Consider the following 17848-nt stretch of genomic DNA (forward strand, 5'->3'; position numbering starts at 1 on the left):
TCGTGTGAGGTGGAGCCATTAAATGTTATAATCCTGTTCTCGCCACTGTATAAGTCCCTATGGCTTATTGCACCGGTGCAGATTGCGGAGCGCGGTGGAGTTGGACCCATATGCAGTAGAGGTGGGTGAGTTCTGCATTTTTCCGGAGGCATCCGAGGACTGCTTCCTTTTAAAAGAACTCGAGTTCTTGGAGTGGGTCCCGGGTCCGAGTTCTTGGGTGCGGACTAGGCGACTACCGGGACGCACGGGTCCGGCCAAGGACTCGGCACTCGGACTCGGATAGAACCCGCGAAAGAACTCGGACCCGTAGCAGGACAAGGACCCGCACAAGAACTCGGACCCACACGAGAACACGGAGTCAATCCCGTCACCCATCGCACCCGAGTCGCGAGTTGTGCAGTTTACATTTTGGCGAAGTTCAACGAAATCCATTCGTATCTTGTCGTGTTCCAGCTGATTGGGCTACGGCTAATGCGAGGCCGTAACGGATGTAGTATTAGGTTCCAAGTTCCAGATGATAATTTTAGCACACGCGTAAGCAGTAATAAATCAAATGTAGTAACATAAATTTCGGTTGTCGTTGAGAATTTGTCGTTTTCATAATCTCTGTCCATCGATATAGATAAAGGTACTTGGTCGAAGCCTCTATCAAATGAAACTCAGTAAAGGCGAGATGTTTTAAAAACAAAGTCAGGAAGTAGTTAGGTACAGCATTGAACTATTAAAATTTTAACAATTAACAACATGTTTTAATATCTATTTATTCCAGTCCATCGATTCATCGATTTTAATATCTATTTATTCCGAAATTATCACGTGAAACACACGAGAAAACGCATGCTAAAAACCGGCACACAGCAAAACACACGAGACAAACGCGTGCACAGCAGACCTCCCACCGCGCCGTGGAGCACGTGTAGTCGATATGATTTTGTGACAAAATGAATATTATATTCCTCTCAGCGTTTCCCAAACTTGTTTCCGCAGTCCTTTTGGTTTTATTTTTTTCACAGATCCACAAAATTTTATTTCACTCAATATTGACGTATTGTTTAAATAAAATCTAATTCAGTACCTACACATTTTAGAACCTACCTATTTACATTAAAAAAAACTAACCTTAATTAATATTTTTTAAAGGAATGTAAGACAGTACAAATATGGAGAAAAAGTGCACGGCGTAATGCACAAGATTAAGAAGTTACCGCTTCATCGATATAATAAGTATAGATTAGCCCTCCCATACCTAATTTCAATCCAAAAGTAATACCACCTAACGCGTCATTTCATAATACTACTAGGTACCTACCTACCGATCGAGTTCCGTCGCATCTGTTGCGTAACGTGTTTTTTTTCTTAGGAAGAATTTAACATTTTGATCTTTTGTTACTTTTCTTTGTACGCTGCCTCGGATCTATCTGTTAGGTACATCTATTTTTGAAGTATTCATATAACTGATCAATTTGTTAATAATAAAGTTTGCGATAGCCCGTACCTAAAATACTACGGACTGCCTCATGTTTGTGTTTGAAAAAAAAAGATTTTCACAAAACTAGCGATTCTGTTGCCGCGAACTTACTGGAGGACAAATTTGATCCACACAGACCAATAAAAGGTAAAAAACCAATGCTTATTGTTATTGTGATCTTTGGACTGCGAGAAAATGCACTTTGTTTTTGATAAATGTTTACGTAAACCAATGTTTTTGGTTCGGGTGGCATTTTTAAGATCACAGGGCTTGTCTAGAGATACTTGGTCGAAGGACCGCTTAGATAGTTTGGACATGAAGAGCGGAGAAAGGTGTTTCAGGAGATTATTAGATTAGTGTGTGTGTAATATGGAAGATTGATTTGCGGTATAAGTCAGGGAAGACAGAGGCCATTTCACAACCACCTGAATCAAATTCCTAAGATTATCTTTATTTATTTATTTAGTACAGGATGCACATAATGTTGGATATTTGGCATAGCGCCGTTTTGTGAAAAAATCACCTTATGGGCGCTGTAATATGTCATAGGTATCACAAAATGAGAGTCGTAATTCATAACAGAAGACAATAATATTTTGTTATGAGATGAAGTTAAATGTAAAATAATAAATTAATTAGAGTTTTTATTTTATCCAGACTCCAGACCCACCATTTGGGAAACGCTGTAACAAACAATCGGCTTGGCTGCAACTCCCGAATTATCTGATTTAGCCAACAATTTTTTTAAAAATATGTAAAAAGGGACGAACAATGGGCTTGATTTAAGATAATAACTTTCGGATGGCTGAGCCTTCCAAGGTTGTTCCTTCAAAATCCAATGAACTTGTTTTATCTGTTTTCTGTAGTCGTTGTAGTTATTAACAGTGACAACAAAAAATACAATATTTACAATGAAGTGTTATGGATATTATAAATAATAGGCAAGATGCTTTTTAGTGGCTTGTGTTTTTTAGAAGATAAATAAAAACATCCACTGGAGCGCTTTTCGTCAAATTTTTGCAAGTATTGCAATATCTTAGTAGCACCTCTAGGTACATCCTAGAGTACTTAGTGAGTCTAAAAATATTGGAAAAATGGTTAAATCTAGGTGAATTCATTGGCTATAAGCCGCAATAATCATTTCTTATTGTTTCTTACTAATATTTTGAGGAATGCTGTTAATTGTATCGAATGGCAGAATTGATTGCTGAAACAGAATTGATTGATAAAACTATCGACAATACTAGGGTAAGAATCAATTTTTTTTAAAGTGAAAACCCCAGTCACAGCCTAATTTTTATACACCTAATTAAATTAAATATTACTCAACTTATTTTTTTTTACATCACTCAAATAATTTATTGCTATTATTGATTTATTAGTACATGTCAGTCGATATTATTATTTAACTAATTAGCTCATCGGTTTAGAAAAGCAACTCATAACCCCAAATAACTCCAATAAGTACTAGATATTAAACAATAAACAAAACATCCACTTACTGTAAAGCAGGTAAACAGAAGATGTCTTCACCACCAGAACTTACCACTCACTGCAGGACTCGCGAGGCCGGTGGTGGAGGGAGGCATTCGGGTTCGAGACCCCGAGTGCGAGTTTTCTGGGAGTTGTTGATTAGAGGCATTCGGGTCCGAGTCCAAGTCCTTAGAGGCATTCTCGGGTCCGGGTTCTCTGGGAGTCGTTGATTGGAGGCATTCGGGTCCGAGTCCCAGACCGAGTTCTCTGGGAGTGGTTGATTACGAAAAGGAGTGGGAGTAGGACCCGCTTCCCGCAAAGGACTCGGGCTCAAGGACTCAATCCGGCTGAACCTACACATCGCTAATATGCAGTAGACACCTACCACTTGTCTGTTTTCTTTTTATGCGGATTTAGTCAACCTTTTGAGAAACTGGGTCAGTTAAATTAAATGACATTAATTTTTATAGCTAATTTATTTTTAGTTTATGAACATTTACAGAGTTTAACAGTTCAGAAATTCACCTGATATATCCATATTTAAAAATAATATCCCATATTTTAGCCCTTTTTAGCCGGATGTGTTGACCATATAATGAGTTAGAGTGTGCTGAAGTAGACATTTTCTTCGATAATTTTATACGAATTCAGAAATAATGGTAGTGCTAAACGGTGACCGGATTAATTCATCACATCTTTAAAAAGTTATATAAAGTCATGGAAAGTGATGAAACAAAACTTTATTAACCGGGTTAAGTAGGTTAGGTTAGGTTAGGTTTAAATTTTTTTTTCACAGTTTTCAATGATTTTTGTCACTTTTTAAAAGTGTGTTGAATAGTCACTTTGTTGAGTTATCGTGGAACCGTGCTAAACATAGTATGTATTACTTGTGTCTCTCTTTGTATCCTTTGTATTGTTTTTCATTATTTGAAAGTTTTTACAGTTTTTCGGATATAATTGTGTTTTTATGTTGATATTACACGGAGAAAAATGAGTATTGTTAATTTATTAAGAATCTCTTAAAATTATTAGTAATCCGGTTAAAAACGGGATTGCATGCCCTTAAAAAATGAATTAATAGGTTTTCCTGAAAAACTTTTTTTGAAAATACGAATATATTACAAAGATGTCGAAAAACTAATATTTTCGCATTTCGTTATTATATATAGGGGATTAGAACCATAGGGAACTAACTACGGAACTAGTTTCGGAAATAATATAATCATATTTATTAGTGACATCTCTATCTCACACATACAGCCGTTTAGAGATACCGTTGGACAAGTCAAACGGAAGAGTTTTTATTTCTTATTATAGACAAGTTTACACCTCTACATATGGTAGCGTTATGATGGCGTTAGAGACAATCACCTAAAGACATGGTATTTCGAGCATATTACAGGGTTTTCCAATAAGAGGGGTTATTTTGAATAGCCCGCTATTTCGGTAGATGTTACTTTTGAAGCTTTCATTTTTTAACATTTGACAAGTAGAAACTACGCCATTAATAAAAATGGAACGATACATGCTTCAACAACGCATTGAAATTATTAAAATTCACTTGAGTGAATCAAATGTAAATCATCTTGAGTGATGAGGCCCATTTCCACCTCAGTGGCTTCGTCAACAAGCAAAATTGTCGCATCTGCGTGTGACTGTTTGGTGCGGTTTATGGTCCGGCGGAGTCATTGGACTTTACTTTTTCGAAAATGAGGCTGGAGCAACAGTTACGGTGAATGGATTGCGCTATCGAGAGATGATTAATGATTTTTTATGGCCGGAATTGAATGGTATTGATCTGGACAACGTTTACTTTCAACAAGACGGCGCTACGTGCCACACGAGCAACGAAACCATTGATTTTTTACGATTGAATATCAAAATAACACCTCTTATTGGAAAACCCTGTATAACATAAACAACCGATATTATCGAGCCAAATGCAGGTACATGAACACGTGCTACGAAATATTAGGAATTCACCTTATAAAAGATTATCAGGAGATGGCATGTAATCACGTATTTAACCGGATTACCAAAATTTTGAAGAGATTCGTAATAAATTAGCAATACTCAATTTTCTGCGTGTGTGTATCCTTTGACTAAGTAGGTTTTTTTATTGTATGGACCTATGGACCTGCTTATTAACTGAGTTTTTATACCTGGATAGTTCTCACGTTAGAGAGAACATCAACATCTCGAACCATGTATAAAAAAAATAACATTATCATTTTATGAAATTAGCATTGGAAAGTACTTAAGTGTTAACAGTAAAAAAGTTCACAGGATGCATAGACTATGGCTTAGCTATCACAGGATAGAGATGCTAAACGATAAGGAGAAATGAGAAAAATGATACGTTAAGCGTAATATTATAAGATATCGAAAGAGAAAAAAAATTACAACATTTCTGTTCAGTATTAACACCGCTAATTAGGTACACAGATGACCAATTTATAATTAGCTAGCTGAAGTGAACTCGGCGTTGGTCAGGGGAGATCCCCGACTTCCTCTACCATTCAAACTAAACTCTAAACACTTCTGGTACTAATCAGTACAAAATTTGAAAAATTCAGCTATATCGGTCGAGTAGTTTTGATGTCATTGAAGAAGAAGATAATAATAACAAATCTAAACGAAACATGAAACAGAACAAGACACATAATATAAAAATGTAACGGAGTGGGACTTGAAAATCTTGAAAAAGATGAAAGATATTTAAATTCATTTTATGTCCGGGTTAAATCTTCCCCATGGGAAAAACAACACCCTTCCACACAGTTTTCCACAAATGATCATCTAGTCAATCAACATTATGCAAGTGCATTACATAAGCAAAATAAATACAAAACAATACAAGAACAACACGTCAACTCACTGAAGATCAAATGGGAAAATAATTCACCGACTCCAGATATTTTCATATCAGAGGGTTCGGCTCGGTAGAACTCCTAACAGGGCCTATAAATCCTACTGATCCCTCAACATAAATATTTAAAAAAATCTTTCGTTATCCTACATGTATTTAATATGACTGATTTTTGCATTTTTTTGATAGATCTAAATTTGTTGATAGATCTAAATTATAATTGTAATTGGTTTTGTAATTGTAATTCGTCTTGAAATTTTAACAATTAATAAATTTTAATTTGAACTGTAATTGGTATTGTAATTGTAATTATTATTGTATTACTGAATTCAATATAAATAAAGATCAATAACCAAAGGATAAGCTGTCGACCACCGAGTTATCGCGTAACTTGCCCTGTGACTGTACTGTGTAGCAAGTGTCGGGTAGCCGGTACATGGCCGGTACCCGGTAGCAGTAGCAGGAGAATAAGAGAACGCGTTACGTCAGATTTATGCGGAGGATTTACGAGCGCATAAGTGGGCACTTAGCGCCGTGATGTGGCTGCAAGGTCTGCTCAATAAATTATTAAGTGAAAAAATGGCTTATCCCGGTGGAGAATTATTATCGTCTCGATTCTAGGACACGGTTCTGCAAACTTCAAGCATCGCTAAATTGAACAATGTTGCCAACATCTCATTGCTATCCTACTACTATACGTATTTAATGATTTTCGAGAAAAAATTTACGCTCGTAAGTAAACCCAGGATTTTGGCATTTTTACGATAGTTAAAAAAGAATTAATATTTTTAAAGAAAAAAAACCTACCAAAAAATATAGGTAATAAATGTTCAAATAAAACATAGACATATGAATATTAGTAGACCTGCCCTAAGTGATTAAAAGCGTATTATCCCCACTCCCCATACCGGTTCCATTGGAACCGGCTGTGCTCGCGTATGGCCTCAAGTGAAATTTGAAAACGTGACGTCATCATTCTTGTGCGAACTATGGTCGAGGCATCATCGGTTCATTTTACGAAATAACACGGCAAAATGTTGACTTGTACCATGAAAACTTGTAAAAATAGATGTGAAAAAGAGAATAAACCCAATTGTCGTATTACATTCCATATATAAGCATTATTTTACTTTATTTTAAGCATATTCACATCGTATAATATGAATCAGTTGTTACTATCACATCGAGAAACGTCTGGACGCGAAACACAACGCTGGTTGGTTGCTGGGAAGTAAATTATGAACATTTATAAAAGTGTCTTAACTAAATACAACGAAATATTCGACTCTGAAAATATAACCGAATTTTTTTGCCGAATTTGGACTTCGCAAATTTGTTCATAACGTGGCGAGTAATTTGCGCTCCCATGTAAAAATGTCTATTCATTCAAAAGCAGATTTTACTTTTAAGAAGTAAATGGTGATATTATAATGCGAGATGCCTATTTACTGTCAGATTGATTTATTGACGAATCACAGTCAGCTTCACTCCCTTCGTTCTTCAACAGTTGATTTTACCCCTCGCCATTATCTTCTCGTCTATTAATTCCTATGTCTGTGAAATAAAACTAATATTAAGAACAAAATTGAGTAAATTACTGTTTGTAATTTCCTCAAAATTTCATCTTTATTTGTTTATGACTTCATTTACAATAGTTTGAGAACATCAGGTGCAGGATACAGTCCTGGAATTGCGACGCGTTCATCTTCTAGAATGTTGTTTAGAATTGCTGTAGTTTTGAGCACGGAATGAAAGAAAATTATGTTGTGTCAGTATTACGGATCATTCAGATGAAGTTCTAGACATATATTCAACTTACTGTTAGGTTATTCAGATGATTGAACATTTTACGGGTACAAAACTTTTTATTAAATTACATGATTTATTTCGGGGGGTAAGGGTATTATGATTACTAATACTATAAACAGCAATTCCAAAAATAACCAATGGTTCGAAAAAAAAACCCCACAGCCTACTGTTTTGACTTATTATAAAAATTTAAAAACAAATTTAAGAATACCATTTTCATACAGCACCATTTTTTTTAAAATATATTTTTATATTTACGAATTTAAAAGCCGTTTTCGTAGGAACTACATGGACGAACGGATTGAAATTTTGGATACGTATTCAGAATTATGGTCTAACGTTGAATCAGTGACAAAATCTGCAGAAAAAAGCATTTGAGGAAAAAACATATTTCTAACGGGCACAAACGCAAGATCTATGTAGCCGTATGGATTCAAATTTAAAAAATGTATATATTTTTTTTTAATTTGTAGATTGTTTTCCTGAAATTTACTATTCTTAGCTTCTATATAGGGTACATCGTGTTACGTCGGAATTAATGTTAGCGAAACTCAAACGAAAAGTTCATACAATTAAATTAGAAAAAACCACTGACCTAATGATTCTAATCTTTATTAATATTGAATTCAGTAATACAATACTAATTACAATTACAAAGCTAATTACAGTTACAATGCTAATATCTCTCAACTTTTTCAAGACTTTCAAGTCCCACAAAAAATACGTATAAAAATACACAGGAGGCCCCAAGGAAAATAATTTCCGTCAGCGCCTATGTCATCCTTTGGAATGCTGTGTGGAGGGTCTTTAATAATTAAAGGAATGAGAGGAAGTTCTGGGAAGGTAAAATATATGAGGGTTGGGTAAGAATCTAGGAATCAGTGTGTCCAGGAGTGACGTACATACGAACATATCCCTCACACTTCGGCGCAAGGCGATGAGTGGAGAAACCAGTTGGAGGGGTCATACGGTCTCCTAAAACCAGCCTCTTCCGATCTGGCACGCCACACAGCTGGTGGGCAGGCGCATTCTGAACACACCTCACCCGATAAACCCGGACACCCCTGCTAAATCACCAAACGTAACGAACTGGCCTCTGTAGTCGAGGGTTAGGCAAATTGAAGGCAACTCTACTTCTTTCGGTCATATTTAACTGTAGGTATCATACTTACTGTCAACATTATCTTAACTTAATGCATATTATTATTGGCTCTATATTTATGTATGATATCAAGATTCTTCCCGAACTAAATTCAATCTAGATAGTGTCTTGGATAAATATATCCGCTTTAATTTTAATGTGTGTGGGCTACTGTCCTGTTACGGGTTCAATTTCCAGATGCGCCCAAATTTTCAACTCAAATTTTCGTTTAAGAATTGCTAAAATTATCTTCAAATGAACAATTATATTTATTTTTATTGAATTTTTTTTTTATTTTATTTTTTTTATTTTTATTATTATTGATACATTATTTTACAGTGTTTCATATTTTAATTCAGTAATGTTGGCCTCACTGGGTTGTTTACCCGTGCTGAGGCCCCCATTTTATAATATAAGAATTTATACATTTAAACAAAAAACAACATTAAAATAAAGATAAATTTAAACTAAAAATAAAGATTAGAAATTAAAATCTAATTATCACACTAAAAGAAAAATATTAAAAGAGAATGGAAATCGGCATTTATAATGATTTATGTGTTTGTGCGTGTTGCGTGTTTTATATATTTTTTTGTGTTGCGTGTATATGTTTTATTCTTTTATGTTATAGAATTTTGGAAATATTGTATTTTTGTTCTTTAATCCATTTTTTTATTTTGTGTTTGAATTTATTTTTATTTTCCTCAATTTTTGTTTCAAGTGGAAGACTGTTGAATGCTTTAACGGCGTGGTATTTATGGTGCCTTTGTCCAAAGGTAGTGTTTACCGTCGACTTTTGACTTTTTGACTTTTGACTTTTGATTTAATTATTTTTCAGAGTACCTAAACCTAAGTTTACTTGCTCTAGCGTAATTATAAAAGGATTATCTAATGATGCTTTACTTGATTATTAATGTATTTGGAGTATTTTACTAGAAAACTTAAAAACTATACTGCGGCTGTATGCAGGAAAATTCTGTACGATTTATTTTTAATATTAAATTCTACGTAAGATTGATTTTGGCTTTTTAAATTTATGGTGTTCATTCTCGCTGTATTTAGCGAGAGAGTTTATCGTGGGATTTGAGTGACTATCTAGGCCAGCGTAAAACCTAGTAGCCTGTGCTATAATAAAATCTTTAATCAACGGTACGTTAGAGTCATTGTGGAGAGTAGAGATTCTACTCCACTTGGGTGCATTTAAGGCGAGTCTAATGCATTTATTTTGAAAGACTTGAAGTTTATTGATATGAACGTTTGCTGCATGACCCCAGATTGGGCAAGCGTAAGAGAAACATGATCTGATTGTTGACTTGTAAAGCAATAATTTGTTGTCTGCTGATAGACGGCTATTTCTACACATCATGGGATATAGGGCTGATAGGTAACGATTTGCAGCTTTTGTTTTTTCTTCTATGTGTTTTTTCCAAGTGAGTTTATAATCTAGAGTGACACCGAGGTATTTTAATGATGATTCCCATGGTACGTTTTCCCCAAACAGTTTAATGAAACGGGGTCTTTTAGGCCGTGACTTGTGAAACACGGTCGCGACACTTTTGGTCGGATTAATTGAAATTCTCCACTTTTTACACCACTTTTCTGTTAGAGCGGCTTGTTTCTGAACGCGGCTTGTAGCAGTGGCCACGACAGTTGAGCTTGATATTATGTTGGTGTCATCAGCGAATTGAGTAATAATGATGTTATGATCTATTGGCTTTGGAATGTCGCATGAATAAATGTTATATAATGACGGCGAGAGTTGACTGCCTTGCGGGACCCCAGCTGATAGGGGGCGCGTAGTGGAGAATGTGTTATTTATAGTATTATTGTCCCAGCGTCTGGACGGTGTAGGCCCTCTGATTGGTCAAATTAAAATTGTCTGTTTCGGGTAACTTGAATATTAAGACACGATTCCATACTAAAATAGGATCGCCTCATAATAATACGAGATTTCTTCAAAAGCATCGTTTCTGCTCATATAATTTTTGGATAATATCGAAGAAAATATGTTTTAGAAAGTTCATAATCCATTGGATTAATTACATTACAATGAAAATTCTCCACAGTTACGTGATTATGTTTGACGTTTATAAAAATTCACGCGTTTCTTCAAGATGGCCGACAGAGCGCACCTCTGGCTGTTTAAAAACGAACCAAATGCCTGGCGCGAATATTTAAATATGCAGCTCACAATACTTGACTACTTACCATTAACAAGCGTTTTATAAGAAGATTTCTTCTGGAAGCTTATCACTTTGTAATGGCATTTATCATTATTTTTTATATATTTTTTTCTTATTAATTATATCTGATTTTATATTGGCATGTTTTCTAATTTATAAAATTTCAAAATTATTTATTTGCGATGCTTTATATCCTGAGTGAAGTATTTTAAGACCTGATTTTTTTATCGAAAGTGTGATCATTATTTAAAAGATTATTTGCAAACTCAGATTCACTATTTCCATTTATAGCCCTGCGATATTCTTTAGTTCTGACTTCAAAGTTTCTATTGGTTCTACCTTTGTAAAAGAAATTACAATCATCTCAATTGAGTTTTTAAACTCCTGATTTTTTTGTTTGAATTTTGCTATCATTATTATTAAGAATATATTTCTTCATTGTTATTAGTGTAAAACGCCAGTTGAATGGTACCAAGATTGTTTATATATATATAATTTTAGAAGTTTCGTTATCCACAAACAGAATTCTACGCCATTGTTTATTTCTATCTTTAGAAAGACCGTTTGAAGAGAATGTGTTTAATTTTTTTATTTAGTATTTCAACTTTCAATTTATTAGAATAACCGTTATTAAATGCTATTTGTCTTATGAATATATTGTTTTATGGTTATATGCTATTTGTTTTTTTTAGGTCTTAAAATACTTCACTATAAATAATTTTGAAATTTTAGAAATGAGGAAACATATTAATATAAAAGCAGATATAATTAACAAGAATTTTTTTATAAACTCTCTTTTAAATATTTTCCCACTCAGCTGGTCGTTCCCGTCTAACGATATTGTAATTCCTAATTATTATAAACCCAGGCTACTCTTACCCCTCCCCCCTCCTTCCACTTCTTCTTTCCCAATTGCAATCTATATTTAATTTTTGACTTCGGTGTATACACAATAAAATGTAAACATTATATTTATTTATTTATTGGACAATTTGCATAGCGCCGCTTTTGTGAGATATCACCTCAGGGGCGCTATATTGTAATAATCTACCTTTATATATAGATTTTTACTCTCCTGATGAAGGTGTATATATAATCTAGCTTTAAACTTTATTAGATACAGTAACAGTTGAAAGTAAAGAATTACCACCAGTTGGAGTAAAATTAACACCTTTTAATTAAACCGACTGCTAAAGTCATCGCACAATTACCCTCCTTTTATTCATAAACACGGGTACAATTAATCAATATGTAATAATCTATTATTTAAGTCAACTTTGTTAAAACTATCTTTAATTGTGACAAACTAAACGATATTGATTCAACTTATAGACATTTACGGTTGTAACACATATTTAAGCACTGCAAGTCTCCTATGAGCTAATTATATTAGGTACGATAGCAGTTAATATCAGTTGCAGACATGTAGTCAATAATAGTGTTTCATTTGAAATAATCTATCACAAATACGTAAAATTTCATTTATTCAAACAACTGTCATTCTTATTATGCGTAAATTTAGAATGTTATTATTAATTAACTCCTTCCTGTTCCGTGTTTTAACAATATATATACTCACCCTCTCTCTTTGAATGTTCTAATATCTATCTATTAAATGTAACTGTTGTAAATATCACTTAAAATGGGCGAAGCCCAATTAAGAGCCGCCCGCAGGGCCTAGCAGAAAAAAACCCGCGGAGCGGGTTTTTAACTGCTAGTGTGTTATTTATTTTTACTTTGAATGAGCGATTTCTCAGGAAACTATTTATAAGTTGAATGATTCTAAGTGGGTACCCTAGTTGGTACATTTTATACAGGGTGTCCGGAAACTCGTAGTACAAGCGGGAAACTGGTGAATCTAGATCACATTTGGAGTCGATTTTGTAGTATATTTTTTTTTTATTTGAGCTTTCGTTATCGAGTAAATCGAGTTTGAAGTTGATTTTTTTTTTTTTTTTTTTTTTTTTAATCAAATTCTTATAAATTATTACTGAAGATCAAAGTACCCAACTAATTAAAACTATTTGAAAGTAAAACAAATGAAGAAACTCGGATTTGAAGCATTATTTTGAAATCACCCTTCATTTAACCCGGTGTAATCATAAAATATTTCTGCTCTGCAGGGTTAAAACATCTGTTATTCAACCCTAAACACCAGAAAAAACTTTAACCCTAAAATAGCCGAAAAATATTTTTTTTTGGTTTTTTTTTTTTTTTTTTTGAAAATGCTCAAATCAAAAAACTTTATGTTTTTTTGGGTTCCCCATGTGGTGTAGATTCTCCAGTTTCCCGCTTGTACTACGAGTTTCCGGACACCGTGTATATTAGGCCATTGTGCCAGACTTTGTCGAACGCTTTACTGACGTCTAGAGATAATATTACTGTTTTCTTATTAGTGTTGAAGCCCTCCGTGATGTGTTCCACGACACGGAGGAGTTGATGAGAGGTTGAATGACCTGCTCGAAAACCATGTTGAAAGTCTGGCAAGAATTTACATTTATTTGTGATTTCATTTAATCTTACAAGAATTACTTTTTCTAGGACTTTTCCCAAGCAAGGAAGGAGACTTATCGGCCTATGGTTCTCCGTTAATAATGGATCCTTGCCTGGTTTAGGAATTAAAATGACATTAGCTTCTTGGAAGTCCTTTGGAAAGCAACGTAGTCTAAGTGCTGCGTTGCAGATGGCAGTCAGGGCGCAGATGCCCTTTTTTGGTAGGTATTTAAGGATTTTGTTAGATATTCCGTCAGGACCGGCCGCTTTCTTTTTCTTTAGACCCTTGATGATTTTTATTATTTCTTCTGGAGAAGTGGCTTTAATGGGCGGGTCCTGAGGGTCGAGACTTAATATTGCTTCTACTTTAGAATCCACCTTAGCTACGAAGGCTGGGTCGTCGTGTTCCGTGTTTGGAGTGAATTGAGCTTCAAGGCTATCTGCGAAGGCTTCAGCCTTATCGGTTGCAGAGAAAACTTTACCGTTTAGGCCTTGAAGCGGAGCTATTTTAGTTACTGGACGTCTGAGGCTTTTGGAGAGTTTCCAGTAAGCGTCCCTGTCGTCTTCGAGGGAGGAAATGAATTCATTCCAACGCTCGTTGCGGTGGTCGAGGAGTGCGTCGCGTACCTCTCTGTTTAATCTATTTAAGTGTTGCTTTACGATGGGGTTAAAAGAACTTTGCCACTCCTTACGCACTTGGTTTTTTTCCCTAATAAGGTCTTTGACCTCTTCGGGAATACCGTATTTCGCTGAGTTGAATTTCTTTTTAGTATTTTCTAATGACGCTTCGTTGATGCAAGATTTTAAGGTTTTAATTAAGTTGGAGGTGGCAGTATTTAATGCTAATTCGTTAGGTATTGATGTCGGTATTGTGATTTTACTTTCTAATAAATCGCTGAGTTTTTTCCAATTAATTTTCTTGTTGATAGGCACGTGGGGGACCAAAGGATTAGAGCCTCCTGATAATGTTAGAAGAACTGGATCGTGGTCGGAGGTTAGTTCACTAAGTACTTTTAATGAGTGCAAATGATTTGTTTCTTTTAAGATGACTATGTCAATCACGTCCGGGATTGAGTTAGCTTGATGAAGCGTTGGTATGTCCGGCGCGTCTACTACAATTGATTTAGTGCTAGCGTATTTTGCCAGCACGTTACCTTTTAGGTTTGGACGTTGACTGTGCCACGATCCATGTTTTGCGTTCATGTCCCCGGCTATAATGGTGGGGACATTTTCTTCTAATAGACTGTCCAGTTCGGACGGGATCAGTGGACGTTTTGGTGGTGAGTAAACGGAGATGAGTTTAAGTGGTCCTGAAGATGTATTTATTACTACCGAGGTGGATTCTATGTTACTGCTAGAGAATGAATGTGCTAGACGGTGGTCAATATTTTGTTTTACTAAAATGGCCGTGCCGCCGCCTCTATTGGTTAATCTGTCATCACGGTATGTGATGTAGTTTGGTAATTGAAATTTCTTAGATGGTTTAAGCCATGTTTCATTAATGAAGAATACGTCGATGTTGTATTCTTTAAGAAATTCAATTATTTCACCTTTGTGGGTGATGACAGAGCCATTGGCGTTCCAATAGGCTGTTTGTAAATTGACTGTTTTATTTTGGTGTCTAGACATTATGATTTCTTAAAGTGGCTTGAATTTTAAACATTTCGTCAGTAGCGAGTTTAATCGTGGCTTGAAGAGCTTCTAGCTGCTCTTTGAGGGCTTTAACGTGAGCCGGGTCCATCGGGGACGAGGGTAGTTGGGACTCTTGGGTGGGGGCTGGACCTCTGTCTAGTCTGTGCTGCTGAGAGTTAGAGTGATACATATGGTCTTTGGGCTGATAACTAGGACCTCTATTCGCTTGATGGTACGGTCTTTGTTTATAAAAATGAGGCTGAGGCCAGCTGCGGGGAATTGGATTTGGAGAGTTGCGTGGGAGTTGGGATGCGGGCTTGCGGGCAGTGGGGGTAGGGTTAGAGGTGGGGGGAGTTATGGGAGGGGGGGAGATTGGGACAGATGGGGTTGGAAGGGTGGGAAACTCCACTAGGGAGGATGCGGGAGCTGTTGCCTGTCTGGGGGGGTTTAGATGTGAATTTATATTTACCGATTGTCTATTATTATCATGTTGATTTCTGTGATTATTAATTTGGTGCCGCCTATTGTTATTGTAATTTCGCGTGTAGTTGGAGTTACGGTTTCGGTTATAATTTGGGTTTGAATTTTGGGGCCTGGCAGGGCACCCACCATAGTTGGCCGTATGGGCCCCTTGGCATAGAGCACATTTGGCCGGGGTATCCCTCGGTTTTGTGCAGTTAGATGATCGGTGAGGATCACCGCACTTGACACAGCGTTCGCTGCCATGGCAGCAATTTGCTGAATGGCCGTGCATTTGACAGCGGTAGCACTGTCCAATGCGCGCCTTGTTCCTTAAGGATTCGACCTGAATCCTCAGTCGGAAGATTGATGAGAGGTTATTAAAAATGCCCTTGGCTGTTTCATTTTTCGTTAGATTTACTAGCACTAAAGGTATCGGCAATTTTGTACGGGCCGCCTTCATTCTGTAAGTGTTTACCGTCGGAGTTTTTATGTTTTTTTATACGCTTTTCTGACCGGTCTATTAGTGATATTTTGTGTTTGTTGGGGTTTGTTTTTTGGTCGAAAATGTAGTTTAGTAGTGTTTTTATATATAATTGGCGTATATCAAGTATGTCACATCTTTGTATGAATGTTTCTTCGTCAGGATAAGCGTATACTGAAAATTAATAAACACAAGAACAGACAATTAAGCATCTTAGAATTAATAATTAAAAAATGTTCTTTAATAAAATATAATTGACTACTGATGAAAGTGACGCAACAACGTGATTTTGCCATCCAATGATGGATATGAAAATTTTAAAAAATATATTAAAGTTACTGGTGATAATAAATTGAGATTGACTGACCGTGTATTTATACCAAATCCGAGGGAAGATGTGATAGGTACTGAAAATAATCGAGCACCACTGGCATCTAGCGACAAAACAACGAACTCAGGTTCAACCTGAAAGCATGCGTCTCGGCTAGATTACTGAAAACCTTCTGAAAACGATAAAAGTTTTCCCGTTCCTTGTCTAGATAGTTTTGTAACCCCCAAATGTAAAGAATATTGAAAATGTATTGAATTTAAAATAATGTTAAATTAAATGCAGATTACACAATAATAATTAAAGAAATTATGATTTTTACATTTACAATAAATTACCGGAGCAGTTAACAGGAGAATCTAAAAATTGTGAAATAGCTTTGGAGATGATTATGTTGTGGAAAATGTGTTGATCGTGAAAGAAAATTAAAAAGACAGCAAATATAATGTTTAAAAAGTATTGCCAGCTCATATTAGGCTCACTAAAGATAGTATTAGCACCAGTTATACTAATTTATTAATCAGACTGGTTGGTTTTATTCCATGGTTTAAATTATTGTGAAAGCATTCTGCTATTTATAGGAACGTTGAGTTAAAAGCTAGCTTGATAAACGTATGTCAATTATAATTACGTATCTGTTGTAATACCAATTAAAGTTGCTCACATGTAGGGCAGCATAAGATATTAAAAAGTACTTTCTCAAGTCCTTTCATCAATAATATTGCACTGTAGCATATTGTAAAATTACTGTTACGTTGTTTGGTATGTCTTCTTCAGAGTAGAGTCACATAATTAACTGTTACAGTGTTTGCTATGTCTTCTTTAGAGTAGAGTTATATAATTAACTGTTACAGTGTTTGGTATGTCTTCTTAAGCGTTGAGTTGCATAATTAACTGTTACATGTTTGTTCTGTCTTCTTCAGAGTAGAGTTACATAATTAACTGTTACAGTGTTTGGTATGTCTTCTTCAGAGTAGAGTTACATAAATATAAATTATAATAATACAACCTTTAATTTATGTTGTATATTTCATGGATTATTAAGTGAAAAATCAATAATGTAAAATTGCAATATCTGTTCAGTTTGAGTGCATTTTTCATTAGTAAAATTTATCCTTGGCGCCAGTTAAATGCAATCGTGATAACTTTAAGTTGATAAAATACTTTCTGCAATGACTATTGAACTAGATTTTATAAGAAACTAGCGTAAACCCGTAAAAAATCACGGGATATTAAAACACATTGTAGGATTTGTTAAGCTGAAAGTTTATGCAAAGAAAACATGATAACAAGAACTGCAGAATGATCAAGAAGAAATATTCTGATTTGTTTTGAATTTAAGAGGTATTTTTAAAATTGAAACTGGTTATCACAAGGATTCGTACAAGCGATAAAGTACCTACACTAATAATATAATATTTTAGAATTTAACAATCATATTAAAAATTATTTTCAAAATCGACCAAATACCAAATATTCACAAAAAATATTTACAGCATAAAACATAAT

The sequence above is a fragment of the Hesperophylax consimilis genome, chromosome 4 (genome assembly GCF_061612785.1).
Source record: "Hesperophylax consimilis isolate HC1 chromosome 4, BYU_Hcon_1.0, whole genome shotgun sequence".
Lineage (NCBI taxonomy): Eukaryota > Metazoa > Arthropoda > Insecta > Trichoptera > Limnephilidae > Hesperophylax > Hesperophylax consimilis.